Source organism: Hippopotamus amphibius, chromosome 7 (genome assembly GCF_030028045.1).
Source record: "Hippopotamus amphibius kiboko isolate mHipAmp2 chromosome 7, mHipAmp2.hap2, whole genome shotgun sequence".
NCBI lineage: Eukaryota > Metazoa > Chordata > Mammalia > Artiodactyla > Hippopotamidae > Hippopotamus > Hippopotamus amphibius.
Window position 1 is genome coordinate 99023463 of NC_080192.1, and position 23208 is coordinate 99046670.

A 23208-nucleotide genomic window follows, 5' to 3' on the forward strand; every position below is an offset into this window, starting at 1 on the left:
TGTAAATCCTAAACTACTATGCTCAGAGCTAGAGGTGAGGGTTAGGAGGAAAGTGGAGGTGTCAGGATAGCCTCTTTGGGATGTTCCAAGAAAAGCAAATCCACTGTGGGCAAGGGAAGCAAGCAGGTAACAATGATAACAGGTGCTATGTGGGTGAAGGCCCATGGGTAGCCCACATGCAGCAGTCTATAACTGGATAGTGAATGTGACTCGGATACTGAAGTTTGGATGCTTTGGGCCTCCCTCATCTCTGATGTCAGCATGAAGACACTGGATCACTCATGCCCATTGTACTAGGAAAGAGGGAATTCTATGATAGTAGTAAACAAAGCCCATCCTCTAATGAAAAGAGAATGGTGGGACTTGGAGGTATAAGAAGGAAGTTGGGGTTCACTTTCAGTTTTTCTTTTTTAGGATATCTGCCTCAGTCATTCAGTCAATGATTCCGTAGGGTACACCAAAGCCGGTTCAGAATTGTGGGGGATTTGGGTAAAAATGACCTTAACATATTAGGAATATGATGGGAGACGGCGAAGAGTAGTCAGATGCACATGTAGGAGGCATCTTGGTTCTGTGGGATGAACACACATTCTATAATCTCTATTTGTCAGGGTAGTCTAGGTTATGCTTCAGTGAAAATCAACCACCAAATCTCCAAAGCTTGATACAACCAAGGTTAACTTCTCCTTCCTGCGATAAGTTTAAGATAAGTTGCCAGGGAGGCTCTGCTCATCACAATCCCTGAGGAACCAGGGCCGATGGAAACGCCTTCTTGACCACAGAGGTGAAAAGGGAATGTGATGGATTGTGCGTTGACTACTCAGAACTAACACGTCTGCCGCTCACATTTTATGGGTCAGAGTGAGTCACACGGTCACTCCTAACTTCAGTATGAGACAGAGAGATACAATCTTATCATGGATTTGGGAAGAGAACTGGAATATTTGTGAACCATATATTCACAAATGTAACCAGTGGCTACCTTAGTTTCCTAGGGCTGCTGTAACAAATAACCACAAATGTGGTGACTTCAACAACACAAGTTTATTCTCTTGCATTTCTGGAGGTCAGAAATCTAAAATTAGTTTCCCTTGGCCAAAATCGAGGTGTAGATAGGGCCATGCTCCCTCCATAGGCATTGGGGGAGTATCTGTTTCCATGCTTTTCCGTTGTCTAAAGCTGCATATCTTGCATTTCTTGGCTGTAGTTTCTTCCTTCTTTTTCAAAACCAGAAGTAGCCTCTTATTTCAATCCTCACACGGCTGCCGTCTCTGCAGTCCATTCTCTGCCTCCCTCTTGTAAGGACACTTGTGATTGCATTTGGTCCCCCCCCCCCCCCCCCGCCAGATAATCCAGAATACTCTCCCCACTTCAAGATCCTTAACTTAGTTACATCTGAAAGTACATTTTGTCACATAAGATAACATTCGAAAGTTCCAGGGATTAGGACCTGGATATCTTTGGGGGTTATTATTCAACCCGTCAGAGTGCCATAGAGTCAGAAGTCCTAGATGTGATCCCCACATCTGTTACTTACTGGTTCTATAACCCTAAGTAAGTATAATTCTCAGGCTCAGTTTTCTCATTTGTAAAAGGAAGGTTAAAAATGCTTCATGAGAGTTGTAGGGGTTAAATTATCTATGCAAAAGTTCTCTACAGTGATTTTTTTTTTTTTAACTTTAAGATTTTCTTTCAAAAGTTAAAAGAATTTGTATACCTGTGTATATACATACATTCACATTCATCTGGGTCATATGGATGACTGCACAGCATCTGGGTTTGTATTTACTTAAAGTCATATAAGCACCCATGATCACCTGTTTCTTAGCTGTTAATATTGTGCTTCTCAGATTTTATTGTGCAGCAGGTAAAGCTGCTGTATTGGTAAATAATGCAGTTCCCAAGGACTTAAGCCCAATGATCTGATGGGGGAACTCTGGAGTAGAGCTCAGAAATATGCGTTCTTTTCACTGCTAAAGCTGATTTTCATTGGATACTCTGTAGACCTCCCTTTGAAAAATACCATGCTGGTAGGTATCTCTGGGTACTGTTAGGTTGTTATGTCCTTATACCAAAATGAGAGTTCAGCTTCCTCCATGTCTATGCTCATGCACTCAGAGCCCACAGCAAGCTCTACTCTATAAAGGAGAGGATTATTGAGGTTAAAAACCTATACAACACAAAGGAAACCAATGTTGCCTACTTATGTGAACCAGTGTGGTTGCTCATTCATTAGTTGCATATGGAAAATCAAGGATCTGTAAGATGTATTTTTACAAAATTAAGTGAATAACTGCAAAGGAAAAAATAGAACAACGGATCTCCATGGGAACATTAACGGTGCAAGGACAGATGAGAATGTTAAATATACAAATTAATATGTTTAGAATAATTTAAGAAGGAATTGCACCCATAATATATAAAATCAGGCTGCTATGAAAAATAAGCAATCAGAGAATAAGAAAGGGTTCTAAAAAATTAAAAGTATAATTTTTGAAATTATAAAGGAAAAGCTAAATAATTGACTGGGAACACCTGAATTAATGACCTGGACGAGGAATCTGCATGTATCTCCTAGGACAAGAGGCAGAAAAATAAGAAAAGTTAAAGAGATGGAAAACATGAGAGAAAAGTAAGAATAATAGAGAATAAATCCAAGGAGCTCAATACATAATTATAGTGGGTATAGGAGAAGAAACAGGGAACATTTTTAAAAAATTTCTGAGCTGAAGAAAGTGTTTTTATTTTGAAAGGATTCGTTTTCAAAATGAAAATATTTTGTTTTGAAAGTAATAAGCAGAATTAATGAGTTAAAACCTGGTGAAATATGTTTTTTAAATTGCAAGAGTATAGATATAAAAATTCTAGAATTTTCTAGGGTGGCAGGGAGGAGACAAGAGGAAACCATAATGAAAGGAATGAGAAGCAGATGGGCATCAGACACGTTACTTGCTACACTGATAATAGAGGACAATGGAACAATGTCTTCAGAGTTTCAAGGGTATAGAGACAAACGAACATGCAAGCAAGACAGCGAAATACAGACTCTTCAGGTAACTTACAGACCTACTTTGGAAACCGACTCACATATGCAAACAACAAAGCAAAACAATATAGAGAGGAAAGAGGACAATGAGGCATAGGAGCAATGATATTTAGAAAAGAAATCAGCAGACGTGTTAAGTAGTTGTTGACACATATACTAACGTGTGATAAGATCACAGTATGTTGTTGGTGGTGAAGTAGCAAGTAAGGAGGTAGTGGTTTCTGAAAATAAGATGAGGAAGATAAAGTCCTGCTAAGAATTTTTTGTCTTGGTGTGTGCAAGGATATTAATTGTGATAAACTCTACATATTGATAGAAAACTTTAAGTTTAAAAATGTGGCTTAAATGTTTGATGGTAACCATTAGGAATAGGGTTTATAACTTTGAAAATATTAGCATAAATTTAAAAAATGGAGCAAGAAAATATTAACAAAAGGCAAAACAGAAAAAAAAGGAAAAGAATATATGGCTCATTAAAGTGTAAATGCAATGAAGGGGCTATATCTCAAAGTATCAGTAACTACGTTAGATTTGAACGGATGAAATGTACCTTTTAAAATGTTTGCGTCCTAGTAGTCTGAAAACAGTGATGATAATAACCAGCCAGATGTTATTTAAAATAAATTTACCAAAACTATATAACACAGTAGAATTGAATATAAAAGGATTGAAAAAAGATATTTCGATATTAATGTAAGACAAAATTAAATTAAAAATAGATACATTAGATCAAGAAAGAGGACTATCATATATTAAAGATGTAATTCAATAAGGATATCAAGTAATCATGAATTTTTGTGTATCTGAAAATACACCTTTGAAATATATATAAAAAGCAAAACCTTTTACAAAGCAAGAAGAAAGCAACAAAAATCTGTAAACAGAGATGAAAAGTTTAACATAAAAAAAGACTAAAAATATCAGTAAGTAAATGTTAAGTGAAGCTATAGGGATTTAAATAATATAATGAAAAGTCTTGGTTATATATCTCTATGTAGATGTATAATTATTCTCATATTGGGTATAAGTGTACTGGATATAAATGATAACACCCAATAAACGGAAAATGTATGTCCTTTTCAGATTCAGGGAAACAGTTTAAAGAATTGAATAATGTATTAGTCTAGAGAAAAATCTCAATAACTTCTAAATCAGAAATAACTAGTCTAAATTCTCTGACCACAAAAAATAAAATTAAAAAGTAACCAAAAGAAGTATAGACAAAAGTTCTCTTCACTTAGAAATTAAAAATTGGAACATGTAAATGTTCTCATTTACTGTAGGAAAAATTGACAGATGTGAGGTGGTTTTGGGAACTGTGGAAGAATGTATGAATAATAATATTTCTATAAATTTAGAAATTTAGATGAAATAGATGGTTTTCTAGAATTGACCCAATAAAATTGACCAAATAAAAATTAGAAATGTTAATAGACCTATAATGATAAACGTAACTGAGAAATGTCAAAAATTTGATTCTATAACATTAGACTTAGAAAGTTTTAGAATGTGTTCTACCAAAAATTTAAGAAAAAGATAATTTCCTATGTTTTATAAACTTTCCTAGAGCATTAAAAATCACATGGAAATCTACCCAAGTGATTTTGCCAAGTTTATAAGCATGGCACACATGAATAAAACTATAGACCAATATTGCTGCTACTATAGATATAAATACCCCAAATAAAATGATAAAGTAAAAAATAAAAATTAAATTCAGTATACTTCAAAAACATCGTACATCCTTACCTGCTAGGGTTTATTCTGAGAATGCAAGGATATACGATGTTTGGAAACATATTAATGAAATTTACTGTATTAATAGATTAAAAGGATAAAATAACATTAGTAATCTAAGCAGTCTCTGGGGAGAGATGGGGAGGATTTGATAAAATCAGTCCCTATTAAATTTGGTAGTATCTGTCAAAATATGTATGTGTGTATCTTCTATCTCAGCAATTACTATTTTAAATTTATATCTTAGGGGGAAAAATGCTTGCTAAAGTGTGCAAAGAAACCGGGACACGAATGCATTTCAGTATTGCTAGTAAGAAGAAAAAAGTAAAACCACACAAATGATTACCAGTGGGAGATACCAAAAGACATGGAAAGATTACCAAAGTGTTTTGTTTTGTTAAAAAAAAAAAAAAGAAAGAAAGAAAGAAAGCAAATTCAGAACAGTCTATATAGTATGATTCTTATTTATGTTAAAATGAGACAAAAATTAAGCCTATGTATATAAATATATAGAGAAAGCCTTGAAGAGTTACATGCCAAAATGATAATCCTGGTTACCTTTGGTGAGGGAAATGGGATTGTAGTGCAGAAACAGGGATACTACTCTATATACTTAAGTTTTGCTTAAAAATCACAACTATAACTGTATGTGCTTTTTAAAAATCCCCAAATTGCATTCCAATATTATTTGTATAAAATAATTTTAAGAAAACACCAAAGGAAGAGGGGCTTCACTTGTAAAGCCCTTCACTGATCCTGCTACATCAAGGCAGAAATGTGTATTTCCTCTATGGAAGAAGGCTACCCATCAGTTTTTCAGATCATGTGCAAACCATTCCTTCTGAGCATATAGCTGCCATTACTGGGATTCTGTGTCCAGCAGCATCCTTAGATGTATGTTTGAGTTTCTTTAGTGATTCTTTCTACCAGAGGGATATGCTCTGTGCAGTTGCTTGGTTTTTATATCAAGTTTATTCTAAAATGATTATACTAGCCGCTAGTTGGTTTAAATAATGAATCCATGCAAACCAAAGAAAGCCTGTCCCTGGAATTCTCAGATTCAATACAAAAAAGTATTGGACTTTTTTGCTTTCCACCTCTTCCCATACCTAGGTTTGCAGAACACACCCAGAAGCTTTTTCATGATGTTTTAAATGTAATGCCGATTTCTCCGTTACTTAAATGTGACAAATGCATATCTTTTCATAAGCTAATGACAGAGTCAGTGTGATTTTATGGAGACAGGGTAATGATGTCAATATAAAAGCAATATTGGACAGTGTCTGTGAACATGTTTTAATGTCAAGACTGACCAGGGCAGAGCTGGGGACAATGCCACACAATAAAAATATCGGGTCTCTGTAGGCACAGAAACAGCTCATAATTCTTGTTGAATAAAACCAGTAGTAAATCATATGAAATCAATTGATAAGAGATCCCCAGCAGATTAAAAATTGTCTCCTCCCCTTCATTAACAAGTGGCTGCCGTCCAGAGGTGATTGTTGACAAGGCTTATTTTGATAAATGCCTTCTTACTCACTGAAAAGGAATTTTCCATAGTAAGACATTGTCTTCTATTTCTTCTATCAAGTTTATATTTCTGTGTTGCCATCCAGGGAGGCAGAAGAGAGAGAACTGACAGCTCTAGCTAGGGAATTTCTTCTTGACATCTTAATTGTCTGCACTATACTCTGTCCTTTTTCACAGATTTTACTATCAGGAAACTTTAACAAAATTACACACACACACATGCAAAAGTCCATCCGATCTTGTACTACAGGACACCTGCAACACTGGACTAGGGACAGCAAAGATACCCTTGGGCTTTGAATTCTGTTTCAGATGATGTTCTCTGGGAAGCAGGCTCTGAGGTGCAAATTAGCATGAAAGAAGTTGATTTGGGAATATTCTAGGAACAAGACCTATGAGTTGTCTTCTGTTAGCTCAAGGGGAAGATTGTTTGGAGCTCACGTTGGATATGGGTGCTTCAGGAACGGGACCTGACCTTGATGAGGCTCTGTTCAGCCAAGGACTCTCAGAAGGGATTTCTGGCTGTCATTCACCACATACCCAGCAGCTGGGGAATTCAGTGCCTCATCTTGGAGGGCAGGACCTGGCCACTACAGCATCTACTCACTCTCTAGTTAATGCTCCTGCTGAACTCCTCTTGAGTTCTAATCTGAATGTTCATTGGAATATCACTGTATTATCAGTTATCTTAGTTAAGTCTCTCCACTTCTATGTAAAACGCAAAGATCAAACTCATGACTAGATCGTTCCATCTATGAATTCTGTGTACTAAGGATTTTCTTGCTGGAATGTTGTAAACATCAGGGTTTAAAATAGAAGTGCAACAACTGATGTAGTTTCTCATGTCTTTGGTGGACAAGCCCACTTTGTTCCTTTTACACGCTTTTGTTTAAACCTCTCTTGGGTGACTGGGGTGAAAGGAGGTCACGGGCATCTTTGACAGTCTGAAATTTTCAGGAACAGTTCCAAAATTTAATTAAGTACTGATTGTCTTCTATGCACATGAGAGAGAAGAAAAAAATCTTCAGAAATAACAGAATTAAGCATGCTCTATTTTGTAGCCTTGTAATGACCTCCAGCAAATGCCTGACCTACTTCTGAAGGCCTTGAGTCCACTTGCATGAACATGATGTCTTAAAAAGCTGACTCGGAAATCAAAGTCAAAAACCGGCACCACCCATGGTAATGGAGCAGGGAGGGGTGTCCTGTGCTATTGGTAGAAAAGACAAAATTTAAAATAGAGTGAAAATTGCCTCCAGTCACTTAATTTGGAGGCAGCACCGGAATTGTGCAGCATTTCAGCTGATGGTACCTTGAATTAAAAAAACTAATCTGCAATGGATTTTCTTATTACACTGATGGTGTTAGGAACAGATTTTTTCCCAGCTATATTAATGCCTAGAGGCAGTAACTCCTGCCTGCCCCCATGAGGTTAACTAGTAAGCAGTGCTTTGTGAAAGCCCCCAAATGTTGTGTCAGATTCCTATCCCTTCCGCTGCAACTGAAGCTGTCATTGGTCAGCAGAAACAGGGCTTTTGCTGCTTTACGTTAGAAGGCAAAATTCACATCAAGAGACAAAGAAGGGATTATGTCAGAGCAGTCTTGGACTCAGAGCTGATCCACGAGTTATTCCTTTGCACCATAGGAGAAGCCCAAGGAGAATGACTTTTCTACCTTGTCAATCCTGGTGTAAGTCACTTATATGCACTAGCCACATGTCCCATACTGTGGCTTATTTAATACTAGTCTGATGACTGAATTCAGTGAAGAACTTTCTTTCCATTAAATAAATTGGGGAAATGCTATTTCCTACATCTCTTTCTTGCAGATTCACAATGAATATCAGCATATTAAAAGACCATGTGCTCCTGCCTTAAAAGAAAAAAATCTGGTAAATCCAGGTTTTTCCAATCTTATTTGACTTGCTGCCCTCCTTCCCCTTCCCTCTTTTGGTCACACCTTCCTAATTCCCATAAAATGTACTGCAGACCAGTTTGGCAAATGCTATTTGAGCTGATCTGTCAGACTGTCAGTCAAGGTCAAAAGCCACTTCCGTGCTCTTCTCACAAGTCTAACTTGCCTGCTTCCTCCAGGAACCCTCTGATCACCCTGTGAAGGTGCACCTCAGGTTAAGTAACTTCTCATGATTAATAGTCAAATCTCCTCTTGCCTCCCCTTCCCTTCCCTTCCCTCCCTTTTCCTGCCGCCTTCTCCCCTTTTCCCCCCTCTCTTTTTCCTTTAAGCCAAAATACTACTTTCATAGCAGAGGATCACCCCAGCTTGGTTGTAAACTCTCAATAAGCTACAAACATCTTTAGGTCTCTTCTCTGCTGTGCTCATGGTATGCCCTCAATAAATATTGATGGATAATTGAAGAATGCAAACCAGTGGACTAGATGATTCTGAAAGAACCCATCCCTAAGAGCATGTGTGGTTAAGAACACAGGTAATTCAGAGGCAGGGGAATCCTGGGGGTGGATTGCGGCTCTGTGAAAGCTTGTCTCATTTTCCTGGAGCTCAGTCTAGGAAATGTGGGACTCAGAGCAGCATGATTGGGATCTAGAATGACGTCCGAGCTCAGGAAATATGTGTGGATGATGATGTATTCCCCTGGAACAAATTACAGTCCATTTGACTACCTTTATTCTTTCAGTCAAAAGTTACAAGAAAATCTCATTACTTTCATCCCACCTCTAGTTTTTTATCCCCCAAGGATGCTATTCAGTTCTGAAAGCTCTTGAGAAGCTCCCCAAGGTACACTGTTTCTTACTTTTACCACATCCCCCGCTTATAATGTTTTTTTATTTTGGTCCCTTGAAAAACGCTGTAACAGGCTTTTACTGTAAATAGTGGCTTCTACCCTCAAATTTACCTCTCCCAAAAGAAAGACACAAAAGCAACTCCAGTGTGAAGTATAAGGAGGAGGTGGTAGCTATTACACTACTAAAATTCATATGGCGTTATAAATTTCTATAAAAATGGGAATTACAGAGAATCTACTTTACCTTCAGACAACCTGGTTACCTTATAGAATATTCCACTTCTTCTGTTCACTGCAGAGCATGGGTGGGTAGTATTTCCAGCCATGAATCTACTAGATTTCTCTTTAAATAAATAGATCAATAGATAGAGATGTATAAGTTTTATCTATTCTGGGATTATTATATAAACTTTTACTCTGTAAGTATAAATGATATTTCCTCTATAACCTACATTTATTTTTTTGAAAGAAAATATGTATTGAGCCTGTGAATACACCTACAGATAAACCCATGAATGCATAAAATGTTCAAATTTCTTCAGTGTAGTGTTGAATATTTTTTTCACAGATATGGTTATGAGAAATTTTACTTTGTACTGTTCACTGTAGAAAGGAAATTTAACAAAGAAGATGCAACATTATGGAATTCAACTCTGGACTCTAAGTGACAACAAAGGCCCAGTGTAACCATCTAATTTATTCATTCTTAGCATTTCAGTCGACCAAATGACACATATTGCCTGCCATTTAATACCGTCTCTGTGCTCAAGGAGCCCTTCAGACTTTCAGGTTTACTTGATAGTGAGGAGTGTGGACAGATGTCATCAGGGAATGCTTCCTGGTGGAGGCAGCATTTGGGCTTGAATGGTGTTTAACATTTGGACAGACATTCCCTAAGTGGGAATGGAGTGGGGAGTGATTTTAGGCTCTGGGAATACCATTATGAATAGTGCAGAAATGATGAGAGCACTACCTTTGCCAGGGCAGTGCTCCTACCATGGACTGAAGTGCAGCCCCTCAGCAGAAGGTAATGGAAAATGATACTGGGTATGTCCACTTTAGAAAACTGGGTGATGGTTTTGCTTTCCTCCCATGGAGGAGGAAAGCCGCTTTTACTTTAGCATTGCAACAAGCTGACCTGTCATAATCCATTGTGAGGTGTATCAGTAATTTGATTCTAGGAAAAATAACTAGTAGAGATTTTGTTTGACCTATATTTGTTTTATATAAATTAAAGTTTCTACTTTTATAATCATATGTGGTAGGAATCTTAACATACCATGAAGTCTTCTACTGTCCATTGCTGGAATTTAGACACGACTGGGCAGGCTTGGCCAATTAGTGGGACAGAATGAGTTAAACAGTACCATATCCATTACATCTATTGACATGGGGTTGAAGGCCATCAATCTCAGGGTGAATAAATCCAGCATACAGAGAGTGAGACTGTGCCAAAGCCTTCGTCATCCGACAGGAGCCTGTGTTCTGATGGCGGCTGCTCCTGAAATCTGCTCCTATCCAGCCCCTTGAGGCATAACCGGGCCCTGAGATGACAAAGGGTATAAATACACGTCACATAATTGGGGCTCAAAGAACATTGCCTTTGGGCTCCTCTAATAGGATGCCACACCGAATGGAGAGAAAGCTTTGCCACCTATCTCCTCACCAGTAAAGGACAGCTGTAAGAGCAGTACTGTCTTTAATAGAGTAGCTGGAAAGACTGCAGCACAAAGAACAGCTCAGATACTGTGAGATACTCTGAAAGTTTCCAGAAGTACTTGAAGCAGGGACTTCAGCAGATGGAGAGGACATATATATACATACACACATATATATGTATATATCACTGATTACTTGGGAAAGCAGTGTCACTCATATTCTTTTGCATACCAGCGCAATCACTGAATGGTAAGAAAGGAGGTGGCTTTAGAGGTACAAGGTTTACTGTGTCAGCACAAGAAATCTAGTGCCATATGCATGGACATCACCCATCAGATGTAGAGGGGCAGGGGGAAAACACCTGAGAATCTCAGGTGTAAGTAACTGGTCCTGGAGCCATTGAAATTTCAAATGGGTGATATCTAGAGGAAAGTGATTTTCAATGATGAACCTAGTAGTCAGGTGAAGCAAGGATTAATTAGAGCATATATTATAGGCCAGGAGGCTAGCTTAGAAGGGTGGAGTTTAATGCAGTCAGTGTTGCAGTTGAAATCAGAAAGCTTCTGTTCATGTTCTGGCTCTCCCAGTTAGTTGCTGTGCTAAGTTTCTTTGCTTTCTGAGCCCACCTCCTCATATACTAAGTAGTCCATGAGATAAGAATCTTGGTTTACCTCTCCTCCTCTTCTGCATCGACATTGCTAACTCTACTCAGAATGTGTTTTTTCCTTGTCCAGGGCCTATGGGGTGTTCTTACCTGGATTTGCTCTATCTCCAGCTATCCCTCTGAAAGCATGAAAACCTTGAAGAATATTCTAAGAGTTTTTCAGCTATTACCATAGGGAGATGCACAGGGAAGAAATTAACAAGTATGTGAAAGTTTAGAAAACAATATTTTGTAAAAGGCTTTTTGGTAATTATTCATTCTCATCTTCAATTTTAACTTTTCTGGCACCCTTTCATATTCCCTGGGGACTCATCTGTTGGTTTTTCCCCTGGAAGTCAGCCCTGCCCAAGCCTGTTCCTTCTGATGCTGGTATTTATGTGTGCTTCTCCCCTTTTTTTGTGAGCTCTCTTGCTTTTTTTGTAGTAGCCGCTGGATTAGAGGGGTAGTGAGTGCTCATGGGGTCATTATGGCCCTGGAGGCCCAAGGAGGAAAAACTTGACCTCCATAGGGAGCTCCAGGTTAGGCAGCTGCCCAGTCATGTCTTCCTTCTTCATGCAAGAAGCATGGGGTCCCATGCAGGACAGTCATTACAGTGGTCGTATGATAGTTTCAGAAGCAGAGCTGATCACCTCTCCCTCCTATAGCCCTTGGAGTATTCTAAGCTGAAATCCACTGGGTGTGAGCTAGGAAAAGGGACAAAGAGATAGAAAAGGAAACTGAATGTGCAGTTGTGTCTATGTGTCTTTATGGGGTATGATGATATATATAAATATATATGTATTTATTTGATGGAAGTATTCAGAAAGTGTGCATGGGGAGGGGAGAGAAATGCTTCTAAATCTGTATTTCCACTCCTAGATAATGTAAGATAATCAGGCCTAGCACATAGTAGGGGACTGAGGAATGTTGGTTCATTTCCTGGTGAAAATTTACTATAGAAGTGTGAACAGGTCATGTATATTGGGATTCCTGTTATATATTGAAGTATATAACACAAATCCTAGCACAAAATATTGAAAAGTTATTTTCAGCTCAGGCTCTCAGGTTCTTTTCGTTTTTTTCCCCCTCCTCTCCCCCCCCCCCCCCGCCCCCGCCTTGACTGGGGCTGATGCTGTTCCTGAACACAGATCATGTTCTCTCTTTTCCCTATACTTGGTGGGTTCCCATTTCTGTAAAGTGTGATGTGCTTCTGTATGTTGGTTAGGTTGCTTAGAACATCATGGCCATGTGGATTTTCAGCAGGAAGTTATTTTTCTCTCCTTGTTTGACATGGTGGTGGCGGGTGCTTGGCGAAGGAATGTGAGAGCTCATTAGAGTTTATTGTATGGTGCAGCAGGGGGAAGTAAAATTATAGAAGCCAGGGGGCGTGGGGGGAGAGGCAATTGCTAGACCAGTGCTGACACCAATAACTTTTTACGAGGGTAAGTCAAAGCATCAGGGAGGCTGGAACCAAGTTTCCGCCCTCTTGAACCTATTACTGTAGATCATGACACAGAATGGAAGGAAGGCAAGCCTCTCTCTCAGGCTAGGTAGAGAGATAAAGTTATGATGACAGATGTCAAGGTATTTGAACTCAACTAGTGGTTAGGGTGGGTGGGGATATTAGGAGAAACCATTAGTGTAGCAAATATAGTGAAAGTCAATACCTGATTGCCTGGAATAATGTGGGCAGGAAGCACAGCCTTAGTGAATAAAACAGCTACAGTGGGTGATTTTCACGGATACGTGAGATTGTAACTTCTTCCTTCCATTTTCATCTCCTTGTGAGAACAAGGAATTAGTGTAATGCTCAACTTGCCAGAGAAATATGGTAAATTTTGGACACATAAAGCTTGAAAACTAGCCCCCTTGATGGAGACACTGTGATATCCCATCTTATCAACTCTTTGACCTTGAGAGTTGACAGACAGAGTGGCATGACCACTCTCTGCCACTTCCCACATGACTCATGTCTTCAGTCCTGGGAGAGGCCACAGTGAGGAAAAGCACGAATGGGCCAAAACTTGGCTCTTCTCTTTGCCAGTTGCACCTAGATCTTTGCATTTCCCAGACATATTATTGTCATAGAACATTTCTAACCCCTCAAGTGGTCTCAGCTGTGTCAAACGCAAAAGAGAACTATTTTCTTCAAACAGAAATAGAACTAAGTTAGTAAAATCTTCTGACATATGTCTTTACATTTTCATCTCTTCTGATGTCAGTGCTCTAATGCATTTTTCTCTTTATTCTTTCTTTCTCTCACTAATAAACATATCTACCTCTGGACATTACTAGCAAAAGAGTCAAGACACTTAAGTGGAATCCATTAACCCATCTGCATTGCCCATTTTATAAAAAATCCCAACAGCAGCCACAGCCAACTATGGAGAGTGTGTCTGTGTCACAGAAGGTGTCACATTGTTAGCACTTACCTGCCACTGCCAACTCTGCATGGCCTGTGAACAGATGCTCCAGCTGTGGTCAGGTTCAGGTGGACATTGGCAGGGAGCAGAGTGTGAGAGGAGAAGGGCTCTCTCTGAAATTTCTTAGAGCAGCATCCTGTCCTGTATCAAAAGAAAGCTGCATTGTGTAGGAGCATAAAGTGAGGCTACAGACATCCGTTGGGACTGGATGGCAGGCCTCTGCTTTCCACTTGGCCTTTGTGCCTGCCCTGTGTGTGGTCACAGTGGTGCTGCTCCATTAGGATTCTTAGAGAGTGAGGACTTCTTGGATGGCGCTCAATGGTCTTTTGTGCAGACCTGGAAACCAGCCTTGGTGAGGTTTTAATGCATGTGAAGAAGAGACTGTGGGTAAAGGAAGCAGTGAAATGGAGCTGATTCCAAGGCCCTGGGGTCTAGACCATTTGCCTTTAACTTACACTGACTCTGGCATTCAAGAGTTTCATCTGCTAAATCTCCTGGGGACAGAGGTAGATTGGTCCCCTCTGCTGACATCAGGAAAGCCATTCACACCCCAGCAGTGTTCCCTCCTAGGCTGGGGGCGGTGGGAACAATGCCCATATACTTGGCGGTATCTTCTCACTGAGCACCAGACCCTACTCTTCTCTCCCTGGGCTTGAGACCTTTGCTTTGGGCATACTCCCAGATGAAAGGTTTTCTCTTGTGGTTGTCATGGACAAAACCGGCAATGGGAGAGCGCCCCCTAGAAACATTTGTCCTCAGGCTGCCTTGTGTGTCCTCAGGCTGTCTCTCCTTCCTAGCTACTTTTCCTGCATAGCAACATGCTATAAGATCTATCCTCCTTTTTCTAGGCTCTCTCTGACCTTTATTTTAAGTATCTTGTGACATGTGTACATGTGTTTTTACTGCAAACTGCCTCAAATCCATTTGGATATGGATGCTATACAAATTATAAATAAATAAATACATGATAAAGAGAGGATCTCTTCCCTGCCAGCTCGTTGCTTAAAAAGCAGCAAGTTTGCACTTGCGTGACTCTGCTTTTGCTGGGCCCCATGCCGGCAGCCAACAGGAGTGAAAACAAAATCTGTCCCTTTCAGCACCACACATTCCTCTCCTGAGCCTAGGGGAAGAGGTGGCAAGTATCATTTGCCAATCATGAACCAGATAGCCTTTCCTTTACTGAATCCCACATCTTTAATGAAATTCCACCTAGTTTTGGAGAGTCAAGCTTGTAAGTAAGATAGCCACGGCTTTTCCTAGCAGGTACAAAACATGTCTGTATCATTCCGTCCCCACAGTTCTATCCAGTGCCCCGGCTTCCTCTCCTGTTCTGTCCCTCTGCCTGTCTCTTAGGAGCCTTGTTTTTCTCATCAGCAAATGCTACACCATCGTTCATCTATTTCTGCATGTGAATCTCTCAATGCCTGCTTTAATGAAATCTAGGCTTCCCTTGAACTTCCATTACTTCCAAGAGGGCATCTGCTTACTGTTTTAGCAGTTCCTTTATTCATCTCTTGCTTACTCCTTGCCTTGCTGACTCTCTTTCAAATCATTTTTCTGCCTTTGAACCCCGAAGCCACCTCTTCTCTTTCCATTTTCATCAGAGAACGTTGGGCCTGCTGAATTGAGGCTGTTGGAGTCATTCTGGGTGATTCCTCTGTGCCCTCTTTTATCTGGGCTTTCATTTCTCCTGTCTCTGTTTTAGAAGTTGTCTTCCTCTTCCCAAGGCTGGGTTTTCAGCCTTGTCCTGGATTTCAGTCATTCTCTTCTTCTCCATTTTCTTGCTCCCTTCCGTTTAGCCCTTCTCTTCCCATGACTTGATTTACTTCTCTGTGAGTTTTACTTCCACCTTTATATTTTAAAGTATTAACAAAATAAAACCCCTCATTCTGTCTTGTTACCTCCACAGGCCATCTTCCTCTTGTTTCTCTTTTCATTATTAGCCTTTTGGAAGGAATTGCCTGTATATTGATGCCCCCGCCTACTTCACCACCTTCATTCCATTGCTGTGTGACTCCCAGTACTGTAATCACAAAGAAATAACTTTTTAAAATATTATTCATAACCCCTTATCTCCCCAGTCCAAGTGACGCCTCCCACCTTGCATTCTGTGGAATATCTTTTTGCCCCTCACTCAGTGCTTGCCTTCCGTGCTGTTCTTAGGTCCTGCTACTTCTAAAATTGGTCCTTTTCCATGTCATCTGCTGCTCCTTTGAGTCCTTTGCTCTGTCTTCTCTCCTGAGATTTTCAGATTTTGAATCTCATTGTTCTACTTGAAAACTCCTTCTATTTAAGGCTCTATCCTGTTAGAGCCTCAAACTCCCTTTTCCTCCATTCTGTTCTCAGTGAAAACAACTGGCTTCTTTCACCTTCTTACAGTCTCTGTGAGCTTCGAGTTCCCTTCTTCCATATTTTCTACATCAAATCAGTTGATAGATATTTTAGTTATCTCTCACCAGTGTCTCTTACATTCCTTCTCTTTCTTTCTAATCCCACTGTCAACCCCTGTTTGAGATATATCTGCCTCCCCCTAAGGCTGTCCACTGGATGTCATGGAGATTTGGAGGACAAACTTCATTTGGAGCCTGAACCAGTGACATGCAAATAATTCTCTTCTCCACTCTCTTACCTCAGTACGCATATGTAGGCTGTGGGAAAAATCAGTTGTGCATTCCTATTGATGGTTTTGTTGTGTTGAGTGATAAAACTTTATTAGGCTTATGTTAGGTTTTACAGAAAAATGATATTTTTTAAAGTCAAGTTGTTCTGTGCTGACCTATTTAGTCAGAAAAAGCAAAGTTAATCAGGAGTAGCTTGGGGTAGGCAAAGATTAGAGTTTGAACTTATGGAGAAATCCAGAAGAAGGGGGTGCCCTCAGAAGACAAGAGAATGCAGGAGACATTTCAGCGGTGTAAGCTTCAAATAAGACAAGGAAGGTAATCTTAACAGAGTTCATTGAAACATTGCTTCTAAGCAACAAAATAGTGTTGATGTCATATTTAACATTGTAACACTACAGCAAAAAATAAACAAGGAGGAAAAACTCATGAAAATATTAGAGACAATATGTGTTGAAGAACCGGAAAACCCATACAAAATTATACTAACAAGCTTTATTGAATCAAAAACGTATACCCTTTGCCCTGTGTGTTTATGTGTAGTGTTAATATTTGTACATTAGTTTTATTCATTTGTCTGTTGCTTTATGGATAAATAATTGTATTTCTGAATGCAAAAGAGTAGGCCATTATACATACATCTATATACATACATCTATACATATATATACACATATATATGTATGTGTGTGTATATATATATACATACATACTTCAGCTTCTTCTTCCATAGATGTCCTTGTGCTAGCTTAAGGAGAACTTTGCTAGATTTTTGAATATGCTAAAGAGGCACCACTAACCCAGTGATTCAAACCAGAAATAAAGCTGAAGCACTAAGCAATATTAAAGAGCCACCTCAGATCTCACCCTATTAAATTTTTTTATTGTGGTAAAATGTATATGCCAAAATGTGCCATTTTAACCATTTTAACCAATATTTTAACAATATATTGGCATTAATTACATTCACAATGTTGTGCAATCATTTTCTACTATATATTTCCAGTTTTTTTTCTCAATGCAAACAGAACCTCTGTAACCATTTAGCAACAAGTCCCCATTCCTCCCAGTATTGTCTTTCTACTCATGAACATAGGATGTCTTTCCTTTTCTTTAAGCAATGTTTTGTAGTTTTCAGTTTACAAGTCTTTCATCTCTTTGGTTATATGTATTCCTAAATATTTTATTCTTCAGATATTACTATAAATGGGATTGCTTCTTACTCTCCTTTTGGGATTGTTCATTGCAGGTGTATAGAAGCACAGCTAATTTTTGTGTGCTGACCTTGTACTCTGCAACTTTGCTAAATTCATTTATTAGATCTAGTAACTGTCTTGTATGTTCTTTGGAATTTTCTATATATAGGATCATGCCATTTGTGAATAGAGATGCTACCTCTTTCTATCTAAGTTGGATGACTTTTATTTCTTTTTCTTGTCTAATTGCTCTGGCTAGAACTTTCAGTAAAATGTTGAATAGCAATAGTGAAAGTGGGCATCCTTGTCTTCTTCCTGATCTCAGGGAGAAACCCTTCAGTCTTTTACCATTGAGTGTGATGTTAGCTGTCGGTATTCATAAATGCCCTTTATCATGATGAGGAAGTTCCCTTCTATGTCTAGTTTTCTGAGTCATTTATCATGAAAGAGTATTAAATTTTGTCAAATGCCTTTTTGGGTTGATTGAGATGATCATGTATTTTTTTTTTCCCCCACATTGATCAATGTGGTGTGTTACATTGGTTGATTTTTCTCATGTTTAACCACCCTTGCATTTCTGAAATAATTCCCACTTGGTCATGATACATAGTTATTTTGATATGCTATTTATTTGTTTGATAATATCATTGAGGGTTTTCACATCTATATTCATAAACAGTATTGGATTTGTAGTTTTCTTTGCTTCTGATGTCTTTATCTGGCTTTAGTATCCAGGTTATGCTGGCCTCATAGAGTGAGTTAGGAAGTGTTCTGTCCTCTTCTGTTTTTTTCATGAATTTGAGAAGAATTGATGTAATTCTTTAAATGCTTGGTAGCCAATGAAGCCATCTGGTCCTGGACTTTTCTTAGTTGGGAGGTTTTTGTTTACTGTCTTGGTCTCTTTACTTACTATAGGTCTGTTGAGATTTTCTGTTTCTTCCCGAGTCAGTTTAGGTAATTTGTGTTTCTAGGAATTTGTCCATTTCATCTAAGTTATATAATTTGTTGGAGTAAGTTGTTCATAGTATTCTCTTACAATCCTTTATATTTGTGTAAAATCATGTTTAGTATCCCCTCTTTCATTTCTGATTTTAGTTGTGTCCTTTCTTTTTTTCCTTGTTAGTCTAGCTAAAGATTTGTCAATTTTGTTAACATTTTCAAAGAACCAACTTTCAATTTCATTAATTCTATTGTTTTTCTATTCTCTGTGTTATTTATACCACTCTGATTTTTATTACTCCCTTACTTGCTTTGGTTTTACTTTGCTCTTATTTTTCTGCTTTCTTAAGCTACAAAGTTAGTTTATTGATTTGAGATCTACTTTTTAAATGTAAATGTTTTATAGTTATAAATTTCCCTCTGAATGCATCCCATCAGTTTTGTTTTGTTTTTTAAATTTATTTATTTATTTATTTATTGGCTGTGTTGGGTCTTTGTTGGTGCACACAGGCTTTCTCTAGTTGTGGCAAGTGAGGGCTACTTTTATTGTGGTGCGCGGGCTCCTCACTGTGGTGGCTTCTCTTGTTGCAGAGCACGGGCTTTAGGTGCGCACGCTTCAGTAGTTGCAGCACATGGGCTCAATAGTTGTGGCTCATGGCCTCTAGAGTGCAGGCTCAATAGTTGTGGCACATGGGCTTAGTTGCTCCGCGGCATGTTGGATCTTCCTGGAGCAGGAATTGAACCTGTGTCCCCTGTATTGGCAAGCAGATTCTTAACCACTGTACCACCTAGGAAGTCCCAGTTTTGTTTGTTTTTGCTTTTGGTTTTTTACCACAGCATCCCCTTTAATAAAACGTGGAAGGTTGTGTGACAGGGAAAGTAGGGAGAGTAAAATATGACCATTTAAAATTACAAAAAAACTTCCATATATGTCTAGCACCTAGCAGAGGGGAGGGCAGGCAGTGCAGTGGCAGGCCAGGGCCAGCCATATTTATAGATGATATCATAGTGTCCAGGTCAGTAAAGAAAGGTAGACCTTAGGTTCTGAGCCCTTGAGGAAGATGTATATATTGGTAGTGCCATACTCACTGCAAGACATGTACTGTACCTAGATGAGGACCCTGAGGGCCTGGCACAGTGTGATGATGTGGATGTGGTCACTCTCCTTGCACATGGCTTCCACTTCCTGATGGTAGAACTCCTTGACAGTTTTCTCACTTTCCATGAATTGCTTGAAGAACTTGCTCTTAAAGCTGCAGGTAGTTGAGGTGAGCAGCTGCAGATAGACAGCCAGGTAGGCAGAGGTACTCTGGTTTTTGAAGGAACCCAACAGGTCTGCTACTGAGGTCTGCTTCTCTACCTGCTCTGTCAAGTTCATAAGTATGTTGTGAAAGCCTCAACTGTGAATTTAGCCCTGGGACTCAGGTCCTCTTTGCTCTTGGCAGGCGTATCCTTGAACCACTGCAATTGCTTCCTGTCATCCAGCAGTGCCTCCAAGTGGGAGAATCTGAAAGCTCAATAGAAGCAGTTCCCATCAGGCCTGATCTTGCCAGTATATGAGTACTTTTTGTGGAGGTCCTTGATCTTATGCTGCTAGACAGCATACTCTTTGTACAGAACTGAGAGCTCCAGATGTTCAGAGACCAGAGGGTTCTGCATAGCAGTCTCTTGCTGAATTTAGTCCTGCTGAGCCATGATGGCTTCAGCACAGACAAGACAGTTAACACCTTTGAAGTTGCTGCCCAGATGTTTCTTCTCCATAATTTTTTTTTAATTATTTTATCTCTATTTTCTAGTTGCTTTGTGATTTCTTCTTTGACGAAATGGTTACTTAAAGGTGTGCTTTCCATATATAGGCAAACTTTCTAGTTTTCGTACAAAACTATAACTTCATTGTGGTCAGACAATATATTTTGTATGGTTTAACTGTTTTAAAGTTTATTGAGGCTTGTCTTGTGGCCTACTAATGTGTCTCAGTGTATGTCTCTTTGAGTTTAATCTTGCATGGGATTTGTTGAGCTTCATGGATTCGTAGATTCATGTTTTTCATCAAATTTGGGAACTTTTCAGCCAGTATTTCTTCAAATATTTTTTTCTGCCCCTTTCTCTCTCTCATTTCCTATAATCTGGAAATCAGATTCATTCCCTTTCCCTAAGGTTTGATGGTTTTATTTGTTTGCTGAATGCTACAGTAGTTCATTTGTTTGATGACTTCCCCAAACTATTTTTGCAAAGACTGTATTCCTTGTTGTGTGTGGCCACTGAAGTCTTTGTATCTTAGCTTATGTTCAGCTAGAAGTTTGACATGGATTTGCTTGAATGCCAGTGCTGGACAAACACCTCCCCCAGTATTTTCAGGTGGACTCTATACCAGGGCACTCCTTCAGCGCTTAGTCAGGCTTGCACTCAGTGTAGGGACCAGTCTGAGGTAAAAGCTAAGTGTATTCTCAAGTCTTCTCTGAGCATTCATCATGCTCTGGACATACATATGATTTTCTGTATTTCCCTGCATATATGCCTGCTTTTACATGTTCTAATTTACTAGAGAAACTCTGCCCAGCTTTTGCTCTCAGGCCTTAGATGATCTGTTATATGTTTTGACTGTAATCCTTTGCCCCAGACAACTGAGACTTTTTAGTTTGGCTTTCAGTTTTTTTTAGCAATACCACCTGTTTTTATGGCCTGAGTTCCTAGTTAGGTGAAACAGAGGTGAGCACCTTGTACTAGTCTTTTTTTTTTTTTTTTAATAAATTTATTTATTTATTTGTTTATTTATTTATTTATTTTATTGGCTGTGTTGGGTATTTTTTGCTGTGAATGGGCTTTCTTCAGTTGCAGTGAGTGGGGGCTACTCTTTGTTGTGGTGTGTGGGCTCCTCATTGCCATGGCTTCTCTTGTTGCGGAGCATGGGCTCTAGGCGCATAGTCTTCAGTAGTTGCAGCACATGGGCTCAATAGTTGTGGCTCACGGGCCCTAGAGCACAGGCTCAATAGTTATGGCGCATGGGCTTAGTTGCTCTGCGGCATGTGGGATCTTCCTGGAGCAGGGATCCAACCTGTGTCCCCTGCATTGGCAGGCGGATTCTTAACCACTGCTGCGCCACTTAGGAAGCCTTTGTACTAGTCTTTCAGGTCACACTTAGTTAGAACAAACATACACAGTCATTTATGAATAAGCTCTACTCTGCTCCCTCCTGAACCAGGGACCAGGGTCCTATGGTGGAAATCTGAACCACTGCTGCTTTGATATCTGGAGAGGGGATGGGGCATGAGCAAGTAAAAATGCCACAAAGCTTTCCTCTGTCTTGAAGTTGCCTAGTTTTTTTTTTTTTTTGATTCAACATCCACCTAGTTGCTATAAACCTTTGACTGTTTTCCAGAGCTCTGATAAAGTTGATTCTAACAATTTGTTTTTCAATTTTCTTTTTTTCTTTTTTTTTTTTTTTGTGGGGAAATCAGAGTTTGGAGCTGTCTACTCTGCCATTTTGCTGATGTCACTCCCACTCTAAAATGAACTACATCATTCTTTTGGAAAGGTTTAAGAGATTGCTACAATTTCAGAACTGGAAGAAGCTTTTGATGTCTTATAGTCTGGCGGTTTGTAACCCTTCTCCCCAGAGCACCATGGAATTCCCCCAGGGGCACTCAGAATGAGGCTCTTCACTATCGCTCTCCCCCATGTTTACCTAGAGTCACTCAGAGTTTGTCGCTATTATTTTTATTTTTTTTAAATGGTAAGTTTTCATTTGAATCAAGAATTTTTAGCTTAAAATTTTTTAGAAACCATTTATTCATATCAAGTGCTTAGTTCAGAGCGAGGCAAGGAAGATTCCTCATTCAAAGTCATCAAGTTTCCCTGCTACTCAGCCAGATAGCTGGACTAAGACATGTAGGCATGCTTGGCAGGATAATAACTTGGTACCTTTGTTCCACATTTAACTAGGGTAAAGGCACTATACTATGTTGTGGAAGGTAGGAGAAGGAGATTGTTGTGGCAATTCTCAATCCTTTTCTAACATCCTGAACAATCCGGCTTTTGTTCCAAATTTGCATCTTCTCTCAGCACAACTAGGTCTGCAGTTGACCAGATTCAAGCCTTCTTGGAGGGCAGCTTGTCAACTATCTATTTTTAGTATAGAATGCCTGCCTCACTTCTTCCACCATCATCCCAGGGGTTAGTGAAGTATTTTTTCTTACCACATATAATTCTCTTCCCTAGAGGAGATCTAGAAAATATAATTTTCTCCATCTTGTTACATTTTCTAATCCACTTACGGTGGTAGTGAAACTCTGTTTTTCACTGTTTTTGAGCAACAAAAGGAGCTTAAGTGATTATTGAACAAGACACTGGTACCCAGGAAGGACATGGGACACCACACATGATATCAAGGTAGACCTAAAGAGAAGCTTTCTAAGCTTGGAGAATTTTCTGCTAAGAGAAAACAGCAGTCTTTGTTGGATGAATTTCACCTCAGTTCTTAGCAAGTGAGCTCATCTGCTCTACTTAATCTCTCACAGTCTCTCAGAGCCCTAAGATTCCATCTTTTGTAGTACAGGTAATTAAATAATTTCTGATTCTGCATATGTTCTGTGTGATGAATTTTATTTTCTTTGGTACAATTACATATATTTACATATGTAAATATATAATATGTAT